The sequence below is a fragment of the Frankliniella occidentalis genome, unplaced genomic scaffold (genome assembly GCF_000697945.3).
Source record: "Frankliniella occidentalis isolate FOCC.00 unplaced genomic scaffold, Focc_3.1 Scaffold232, whole genome shotgun sequence".
Lineage (NCBI taxonomy): Eukaryota > Metazoa > Arthropoda > Insecta > Thysanoptera > Thripidae > Frankliniella > Frankliniella occidentalis.
This window is the reverse complement of record NW_026267358.1, coordinates 436977-445931: the sequence shown is the minus strand read 5'-3', so window position 1 is coordinate 445931 and position 8955 is coordinate 436977. Positions and strand designations below refer to the sequence as shown.

The 8955-nt window shown below is 38.0% G+C and overlaps 1 long non-coding RNA gene across 1 annotated transcript; it reads right to left on the bottom strand.

Moving 5' to 3' along the window:
* Positions 1 to 208: 208 nt before the first annotated feature.
* On the bottom strand, positions 209 to 1272 carry LOC127750677 (uncharacterized). Its single transcript, XR_008011805.1, has 3 exons — positions 1062 to 1272; positions 655 to 718; positions 209 to 570 (listed from the first exon to the last, which is right to left on the bottom strand). It is a non-coding gene; the product is annotated as an uncharacterized LOC127750677 (long non-coding RNA).
* Positions 1273 to 8955: the final 7683 nt, after the last annotated feature.

Genomic DNA, 8955 nt, shown 5'->3' with positions numbered 1-8955 from the left:
AGTTGTAATCATTCCTCAGTGAGACGTTAAGTTTTCAAATATTAATCAAGTACAACCAAGACGTGTTAACTATTTAAGTGCCAAGTTAATTGTTCTTTAAGTTAAAAGACTGAAAATCGTTCCTGTTCCTAAGTGCAATCAAATCATTCCGCTACTTGTGATAAATTGTGTTGTTGTGCCAAAGCAAAATGATGTACTATGTTAAGTGTTCATGCTCAAAGTTTACAATAAACCAATGGCAAAGATAAAGGAGTTTCAATCCAAACACCAAAGTCATGCATAACAATTTATTATCCTAAGGGACGGAGAGTCAAGTGACAGATGAGTGAAGGAATCAAAAGCCCGCTAATCCATAACAAGGGGCATCAAAAAATAGAGAAATCACAATAAAATACAAGTCACTATCAACAAAGGAACACGAATGAGTGAAGGAATTAAAAGCCCGCTAGTCCATAAAAGGGGCATCATATAAAATAGAGATCACAATAGAGACTAATGTGGACAGTCGAAATCTCAAATAAGCCCACCACAAATTAAAAGAAAGAAACAGAAGCTAAAACTAAACCACATCTGAAAAGAAACAAGCAAGTATTAGCAAACAAACCAAACTGGAGATAAAAAGCGGAAAGGTAGAGAGAGAAAGGAAACACTAACCTCACTCTTCCCGAGCGGAGCCATCATCATGGGAAGGGGCGTCGGGAAAACGAATCAATTCAGTCTGCAAGAGAAAGGTAAACATTGAAATAAAAACAGACAACAAAAACAACAACAACTAAAAGCGCGAGGAACAAGAGAACGTACAAAAGGCCAGCCCAGACAGCGCGCGCAAATATACTGGCTATGGTCGCCGTAAAGAGACTCCAAACCGAATTTTAAACGTTTGTAGCACACAAACCCAGTTAAAATAAAATCGGGGGCGGCATAAGGGGCGCAAGGGCCACACAAAACAACAGACTCGCCATCCTCGGTAGCACAATGGTAATGCAAGAACACAACGGCCGACATGGTCAAGCAGCGAGGGACGAGACTGAGAAAAACCGTTGGGATGTTTGAAAGCTCACCTTGTTCGTCCTCGCTAACGAGGTCCACCAATTCGATAACTCCATCTTCGACATCCTGGGCAATAGCAGCCAGATCAAAATTGTTCAAAAGAGGGAGAACAGGAGCGATGGGAGCCACTGGTGCCACTGGTGCCGGGTACAAAACGCCGGGAGGCGGGATCTGAGGCATCTCGGCCAACTCGGGTAATCCTCCAGGACCGAACTGTTCCAGGACGAGCTATTCAAAGAAAATAAAAAAATGAATAAACTAAAAATAAAGCACCAATCCTCTCCGAACGCACAAACCAAACCCACACACGAAACTTACATAGCAACGCTCAAGGCAGCATCCACAGCTATAGAAGCGCTCATCAGCAATCAATAAGTTATCGAAAAATCCTTGGAATTGGATAAAGGATGGGGAGGCCACCAGCCAATGGGGACTAAGCATCGTCGCTTGAACGCATTGAAGACAGATCTGAAAAGAGCACAAGGATTTAGGGCCGGGAAAAAGACGCCCAAGAGACGCTCCTTAAGGACGCCGACCGCCGGCTCCGTAAATCCAGAAAATAAAGCTAAATACTCACTTTTCTCCTCGTGTTATCAACAAGGTTGAAGCCCCAGAAGTGTTGCACCAAAACTTTCGAATACATGATGATTCTTTTAAGCAATATCACACAGAAAATGCAGAGAGGAGCGGAGAGCCGGGAGGAGCTCAGAACGTAGCGACTTCAAGATGGCGAGTGACCGTTGGAGGGAGTTGGCGCCAAAGCGCAGCGTCCCCACGGAAGGAGGGGAAAAGGAAGGAGTGGGGGTAACCCACTGCGCATGAGCGGCGCGCGCAGCCGAGTATGAGAATAAAAGAGGAACGCTGCCAGAACACTCTGAGCAGGCGGAGAGAGAGGACGGCTAGCAGAACAGCACTAGCCGAGAAATAAAGTTCTAAACCAAGGAATTGGATAAAGAACCAGAATAATTAAACACGTCAAGACTCAAGACAACGCTGGAATCAAAGGAAATCACCCATCAACGCAGGCAGAGGAAGATCAACGCTGGATTAGATACGCGGAGCATCTTTATTTTAAAAGTTAAGTATTCTTAACCTTCAAGAGGTTAATAAGAAACGTGGTAGTGTTCAAAATCAAAGGTGTCACGTAGATAGGTCTAGTCAGTCGTGTAGGAGACACCTAGGGCCAGTTAATTACAGCCCAAGGCTAAGGTTTAAGGGGTCAACAAATACTGTTCCAGGATTATTTGTGTGTTTCAGGTTCACTGGTGACACCTTTCTCCCACAGCAAGTTCACATCAAGATTAATTTGAATTTTAAAAGGCATGGAACTCCGTGGTTGATCTCCTGAATGGATTTTTAAACTACTATTGATAGCAAGTTAATAGTGGTCCGGCAAGGAATCATACTAATGCATTGCTACATACTAGGAGGGAAGTCAATTTCTTTTTGTTTGCACACCGAGCCAGACTAGTAGGTTTGAATAAGCCGTAGGTTTGGCAAAGTGGAAGTTCACAGGTTTAATTAAGTTGAAATTATTTAGGATTTGTTCATTTATTTATCAACAATGTTTAAAAGTAGAGTCAGTTCAATCAATTTGTACGCTAACGTCCAAGTGTATTGTATGAAGTTCAAGGCGAAGCTCTTGTGATTGTTTAAATTTTCTGAGCATTTTTAGGGAAGGGTTCTAAAAGAAGGGAGTAGTGTAGTATTATGGTAACATTAACCTAACCAGGTTACAGCAGAATACCCTCAGTCACGGCCACTAGTGATCACTATGGAAGCGACACCTACACTCAGACCCCTGAACCTTTAATTGTTTTACGATCGCCTTGTTCTTCTTGTTGTTATGCCAAACACTGAATAAATAGAGGCGCGAGCCTTTGACTCGTCGCCATTTACCACTCATGCGATCTGTTGTTCACATGATCTTGGCTCTCCCAAAACCCCCAATACTACAATATGGACTTATGAAAATATCTGCAGGTCTTCTTTTTAGAATAATTTGATGAGTTCGAAGAGATGATCTAATAGCAGTAACATATTCTTTTTCTGTCATTTTAAGTTCTTTTAAAAACTGTTCAAATGATAAATGTAAAGTATCATTGTCAGCTAATTTCTTTTTAATCTTCTGCAGCATATGTTCATACTTGCTTATTATTTCTCGGACCGTCTCACGGTGCCTACGTCCGTTGTGCCTACTGCTATTGTGATAACTTTATTTCTTCAAATGATGGAAGTTATTAGAATAACAGCTATTCCACCAGCTAACCTGTTCATTTCACCAGTGCCCTCCCTTGTTTCACCAGGTGTCCCCATTAATTACAATAGAGCATGATTATTTTAATAGACTAGTTATCTAAATTAAAGTTGTTACTGTAACTATTGTTATAATAACATAAGTTGTTACAATAACATTTATTACATTAACAACATGACTTATTACAACAAGACAAGTTATTATAACAACAAAAAATAGTCAAGTAGCAGGCCGGTGAGTGGACGTCCGGCTTCGCTTCTTGTTGCACACCTTGCACTCAAATGGCTACTCTGGTTTCTCTAACGGGCACGCCAAATAATTACCCAATTGCAATGGAACTCATTGGTGTGCAACAAGAAGCGAAGCTGGACGTCCACTCACCGGCCGCAGAGGTGTTCAGCGCCTGCCACTCCGAGGGTAGGCAACCACTGCTGCGCCGTCGTTGGTGCGGTTGCCTGTAGAGAGGGCGCCATGATGCTGAGCGACGACAGCGCTGGAAAGGCTAACTACTTGCTAGGATAACAAAGGCAAATGTTGTAACAACAGATACTTGACTATTTTTTGTTGTTATAATAACTTGTCTTGTTGTAATAAGTTATGTTGTTAATGTAGTAAATGTTATTGTAACAACTTATGTTATTATAACAAAAGTTACAGTAACAACTTTAATTTAGATAACTAGTCTATTAAAATAATCATGCTCTTTTGTAATAACTGGGTGACACCTGGTGAAACAAGGGAGGGCACTGGTGAAATGAACAGGCTAGCTGGTGAAGGGGGACGCCCCGTTTGTCCGACAAGTTATTTGTCCGACAGCCGCATTTAAGTAAATAAATAAAATAAATAAAGTATTACAACAACAGGGAAAGGGCTCGTTTCACTTGTCCGACAGGTGGAGTTGCGTTTCAAACTTGAATAGATACTAGAAAAAGTAGTTTCTGCAGTAGGGTTCAGTTTCTGGAACTACAATAATAAGTTGTAACAGTAAGTAGGAGTTATTGCAATAACTTAGAGTTATTCAAATATCTTTCGCTGGCGCGCCCGGCACCGTATTCGGGAGGCCTTTCGGCTATACTCGGCTCAGCGCTTGGGCCTCAGGCCTGGCCGTGGCTCGGCCACCCGGGAACAACGCCGGACGCGCCAGCGAAAGTTATTTGAAAAACTTCGAGTTATTGTAATAACTCCTACTTACTGTAACAACTTATTATAGTTCCAGATACTGAACCCTACCGTAGCAACTACTTGTTCAAGTATTTTTAGCGCTATTAAAGTTTAAAAAGCAACTCCGGCTGTCGGACAAGTGAAACGAGCCCCTTACCTGTTGTTGTAATACCTCACTTATTTAATTTATTTGCTAAGTTACGACTGTCGGACAAATAACTTGTCGGACAAACGGGGCATTCTCCTGGTGAAATAGCTGTTGTTCTAATAACTTTCATCATTTGAAGAAATAAAGTTATCACAATAGCAGTAGGCACAACGGACGTAGGCACCGTGACGCCATCCCTTATTTCTGGATCCATGTCATCTGGTAATGGAGCTAATATTTTCGTAGTATTCATTGGGAAGTAAGGAATACCAAAACGACATTCATCCTTGTTACCATTCTTCTTTTTACAGGATTGAGAGTGTTTGTGTGTTTGTAATTTCACCAAATCTTCAGATAAATTTTCAGATGAACATGAGATGATTTTATCAATGAAATTACAAACATTATGCTTTGACATACAGTCGTTGATATCAAATTTAGGTGCTCCTTCTAACCAAATAAGCATATGAACATGAGGTGACCTATAATTATAAAATGTAATATTAAGAAAGATTGTCAGCTATAAATGAAAGATTGAAATAGTTATAAGTAAATTACCCGCGTTGTTGAAATTCTATTCGGTGATAATGATGAGAAATTTTATGGTGTAGAAAAGGTCCTTCTGGACTTTTCCATGTTTTCTGAATTGCTTTAAAGCGTTGATCAAAATGAAGAGCAGCTGTTACTGGATCTTTTTGTAGTAATTTGGCTCGCTCTTGAGATGATAATTCTGATGCTTCTTTCTCTGATATAATTTCTTTATCTACCGATTTTTTAAGTGCAACCATTAGTTCTGGCCATCTTGTATCAGCAGAAGATAAAGTTAAAAAAAAAGATGGCAATCCAAATTGTCGAATTTGTGCCATTAATTTTGCTTTTTCCTGTTGCCAGTGTGCTGGACTACTTCTTATTCCTTTTAAAATTTTGTAACCATCATTATGATGTACCACTCCTTCAACATAATTAGAACTACACATATCTGCAGCTGTTATTGTTCTGTTTCTGACAGTTTTTTTGCGTAAACAGATTCCAATATTATTGTAAAGTCGAAGCAATTCTAGTTTTTTAGCCATAAATAGGAGCAGATCACCTCTCTCTGCCACTCTTCTGTCATGTCTTAAAATTAATGATTTTGTAAAGTCAGCATAAGAAATTTTCTTGTTATTATATTCAGGTTCCATTTTGTGACCTCCAAACACTGTTGGAAATGCTAGAAATTCACAGTTTTCATCAAATAGAATGCTACTAGGTGTATAATTTTCAGCTGGAGCCATTCTAATTCCTACATTTGAAGCACCCATAAAATCAATGTTATCAGATGATAGAAGGGTTTCAAAAATTGCATTATTAGTATAAAATTCATCATCAAAATCATTGAAATTATCACCACAATCTGGGAAATTCCAATTTTCTGATAATTCAATTCCTTCTTCCAAGGGTAAAGGCATTTGTACAAATTTTTCTGCAGCATCATATAATAGTTTAGGACGCACATTCCCAACCATGTAATTACTTATATATTGCATTCTTCTTGCTAATTTTACATGGATCATGTTTGAATCAGATAGTGCTCTAGGTATGCAACTGACAGTTGTGTCCATGTCTACTGGTACATTAACAATACCTCCTTTTGTTCTGTATTGCCCAGATCCTCCATTCATTGTCCACAAAGTTTGAAACACATGTCGTGGTGCCAAAAGTCTTTCTTCAATTCTGTTTAGTTGACTAATTTTGTCATGTACTTTAGGCAATTCAAGTCCATTGTATAAACACATCTTAGGCACATTACCTTTTTGAATATAGGATATACATGTTTTACAAAATTCTTCACAATCAGACTTTTTGATGAAGAATATTTTGTTAAGAAACCTCTGGTTATAACCTTTATCTTTTAAAGTAGATAATTTCAGGGATCGAACTTGATTTTTCTTGCATAATTTCCCGCATGAATTGCATATATGAGAATATAACTGTCTAATTTCTTCCTCATAAATCTCCTTACATTTTGACCATCGAAGAAATGCAGCTTTCCTTTTCCTTTCATTTTCATCATATGATTCATGTTGTCTTTCAAGTGCTCTACTTCTATGCTTTCTTATTCTATGTTTATGTCTATTTTCTTTAATTTCATCATCAGTGGCTGTGACATTTTGAAATTTTGCCTGTCTACTTCTGCAAAAGCTTTTCTGATCATTTTCCCATGCTTTTTTTCTACTCAATCTATATTTACTTTGTCTTTCAGCATTTTTTAGCTTCTTTTGTGCTAAAGCAATTTTCTTATGCTGTCTACTAGTTCTTTTATGATTATTCATTTCTGTAAGATGTAGTGTATGTGGTAATGTTGTCTGTGATACTAAAAATGTGATGATGGTTAAAAACTTACCACTACAAAGACAATTTGAAGGTTGACGTACTGATGTCCATAAGATTGAGTGAAGTGCTGTTAAGTTTAAGAACTTTTCCAAGAGTCTAAGTTATATCACTGTAAAAAAAGAAAAGTATTAGTAAATGCTATATTATAGGAGTAAACTTATTTCTATAATATGAAATCAATATCAGCTTACGTTTAAGAATTACAGCAATCCTAAGCAGTGGCTTTTGCCTTGATGGCTGATGGCTGATGACGAGTATGATGATGATTTGAAGGTTCACTTAACGATATCCATAATATTCGCTGAAATGGTGATAAGGGAAACAACTTTTCCAAGAGTCCAAGCTATATCTCTGTAACAAAAGTAATATAATTGTAACTGATGTATTATAGGAGTAAATTTACTTCTATGAAATGAAATCAACTTCAACTTACGTTCAAGAATTATTAGCCATGATATGCCACGGCTTTGTATATAAACCAATTGATATACCCTTTTGAAAGCTGATATCCCAACAGTATCCTGCAGAAATTGTTCATTACATTATAAATATATACAGCCAGTTTTAATATTGTTTAAATGTATACTTACAATGAACTACTCAATATTTTATAATTGACGATACTACCTTCAGTATTTCTCACAAGAGCAAATACATTGTTGTAAACCACCGCTTTTAACGTTTGAACAATCCGCGGGATTAGTTTTCTTTTTTAAAATTATGGCGCATGCGCGCTGGTCATTAGCCTCTCATCAATGAAGTTGGTATGTTTCTTAATAGAGGGCGTTATCCGCGGCTGCGAATACGCCATATTCTCTTGATAGCAATAGCAAGGTTGTGTTGATGTTTTGATGTTTATCAATAATTAAGTGTCAGAAGTTTAATAATTGATGAAAATTGTTTTTGTATTTTATTTAAACTTCTCAAGAACAATATAATAATTTATTTATTTTAAACAATGCAACTTGGTGTAATTATACATGATAAAGCTCTGATGAATATATTTTTTTGTTAGGGGTTGAGGTTAAGAACAGTTTGGAAGCTGCAACTCTTTTCATTTTAATTGTCAAATCAAGGAAGATGTTTCTCATTCCTTGTTATCAAAGATAGTAGATGTCTGTAGAATTCAAATTAGCTTTTTTTTTTCATTGCATCTCCATGCAATGAAATGGCTGAAAAAGAAGTCAGAACATTAAAAAAACATTTCGACATGATGGTTTCCAAAGATTAGAAGAATTGGCCTAAATACTTACCATTCGTATATCAAGCGTATTTCAATATCCTTCACAACGCAATAAAGTTCTGTTTATATGAGGTGATTTTTGGTGCTCCCATGCAAACGTCTTTAGATGTTCTGTTAGCAATCCTGTAGTAATATCTCTTGAAAATTATCCATTTTGACTACGTTTAAGTTTTTTCATATAATAAGTCCTCGTTGGATCACTTTGGAGAACAACTTGCAACAGTGCAATACAAAATCAGCAAGTAATCGAAACTGTAAAAAATAAATTTACAGTATAACACAAAACTTAAAATCAAATATGTAGCTGATTAAGTAATTTTTAATATACCTTTAATTAAAATGTTGGTTTCTGTCCCTCCACGGCTTCCCCTTCACGGAAGGACTATAAATTACTTTTCATTAAACTACTACCCATGTCTGTCAGTCTTTCGAGGCGCTTCTGGTGCTGACGTCCACCCTGGAGGACGTGGTAGAGACTGGCTCCCAGGGGGTTGTGAAGAGCGTTTTGTCCTTCCTGAAGACGCACAACGACCACGTTTCCTTCCAGCCGGTTCTCTCCATCACCAGCTCTGAAGCTGAACAGGTCATGTCTGCCACTATTTCGGAAAACCCATTGTGTTGACGACAGCCTTAGAGGACATGGCTGAAGTGGGCTCCCAAGGGGTTGTGAAGACAGTTTTGTCCTTCCACGGCTTCCCCTTCACGGAAGGACTATAAATGGGT